Source organism: Trametes versicolor, assembly GCF_000271585.1.
Source record: "Trametes versicolor FP-101664 SS1 unplaced genomic scaffold TRAVEscaffold_8, whole genome shotgun sequence".
Classification (NCBI taxonomy): Eukaryota; Fungi; Basidiomycota; class Agaricomycetes; order Polyporales; family Polyporaceae; genus Trametes; species Trametes versicolor.
The window spans coordinates 1,726,638-1,728,690 of NW_007360328.1; positions in this window are offsets into that span (position 1 = coordinate 1,726,638).

Consider the following 2,053-nt stretch of genomic DNA (forward strand, 5'->3'; position numbering starts at 1 on the left):
TCACACAAGAAGCCCGGAGTCGAACAGGATGCGCCGTGAACCTACGCGAGCATGGCAGATCGCAAAGATCCCCGGTCCCAGGCGTAAGTGAAGCTCAGGCCCCGGCCGTCCTGCCCTCTAGATGTGCCCTGCCACCGCCCCATCATCATGGCGACTCGCCCTCTCATCATCAGCCCGCACACAGCCCGCCCGATTTGCCCTCGCACGCACGCGCCCATCACACCCACCTCCCATCTCCCGATCACCCTCGCCGTGCACACTTTCAGCTCGACGCAGGATTACCGCGCGCGTGCTTCTTCATTCCACCGGGCGACCTCCCTAGCTCGCGCTCGAGCCTGACTCTGCACGTCCCCTCCCAAGCCGCCCTTCCGCACCGGCCACCGCCCCAGTCAACGCCGAACGGTGAGTAACCACTCCCCACGCGAGCGAATAAGAAAGAACAAAGCCATCCTCGGGAGGCACCCGCCCGCACTCGCGGCTCGCCATACCCGACCCCGCGCAGCACAGCATCCTCGAGCCGGCGCGCATGCCCATGCCGATGTTTATTTGCGTTCTTCCCTCGTGCGCGTGCGGACCCGAGAGGGCCCAGGAGGGACGGGCTTGTGGCACCGGCGGCGACTATGCAGTTGTTGCGAGTAAGTTGTGGCTCCGGAGAGGACGCCGCTGGCACTACGAGACCGGGCTTATGCGGGCGCACGTCGGTTCGCTGAGGGCCCGGTCCGCAGGCTTTGGCTTTGGCTCGTCCAGCTCGAATTACGGATGTGCTAACGTCGTACCGTTCCAAGTTTAACACCGCCGCCATGTGCCCCCCGTGCGCTAACTCCGTTCTCACACCGCGCAGTCCATACACCGCAACATATATCGTCACGGAAGCGGCTACGTTCAACGTCTACGTCTCGCGCTGAGGAACCCTGGTTCTGGATGTACAACTATCCGTCTCTCCTGCGCGCCTCCCTCGACGACTGCTTTCTGACGCCCGCGTTTGCCTGCCAGCTGCTGCACACAGGCGACGTACCACCCTCTCACCTGGCCTCGCATGTCCGGAGGCTACACCTCAACGTCGCGCGTCCAAATTCGCTTCTGTACGGTGACCTAAACATAAGTACAGCTGTTCTACATGCTATCCTAGTGTCCGTATGCTGACTACTGTCAATCTGCTCCTACAGTCCTCTCTCGCCCCGTCTACGAGCGTCGCTCCCCGCAGACACCGCCCTGTTCACGCGCTGTAACGCACCGTCAGCGACGTCCACAGAGGACAAAATCGCGCACGTACCACGTGTCCGCGCACGCCCAGCTCGGCGCGCACGGAGACTACCTCGACGCTAACGCAGCCAGCACAACGCCCCCGCCTACAAACAACACGCTCAGCACGACGGCACGGCCAGCACGGACAAACTCACCTGGCCACGACCACGGCGAGCAGCTCGCAGCGAGTACAGAGGACAAGAAACCGAGCACAGGGCAAGCACGAGCGGACACCGACACCCCATCCCCACCCCACCCGCCCTCTTATACCGCCCCACTTCCGGGCAGGCTCTCGCTCCCGGCCGGACACACGCACGTACTACGTGCACCCTCCCCCACTTCGCCCCTCCCCTCCGCGCCCTCGCAACCCGTCCGCCCGCCCGCCCGCGTACGCGGAGATGAGCGCCCGCCACGCACGCTGTGCCTGTACCGTACAGGGTGTCAGGGCGCATCTCCGATCCGCGTCCGCAGGGTCGGCGCACCGTGTCTGCGCGGACTTTGTCGCCAGATCCGGCGCGGCGCGCGGCGCGCGGGGACGCGCGGGACGGCTGGCGAGGCGAGGCGAGGCGAGGGGCGCAGGTGGCTGCACCCCGGGGGAAGGTGCGAGAGGAGCGGACGTGTCTGGACGTGGCGGGGCACGTTCGACGACGCCCCCAGTGCCCACATATCGAGCGCGGGGCTGTTCGTGCTCTGACCCTTCCCGCCGCCGTCCTGCTGCAGCCGGCACGGTGGGGATGCGTCTCGTAGTCCGCTGTTTCCATGTACGCTCACAGAATAGATTCCGGCGGCGGCGCCGTCGACGTCCCCG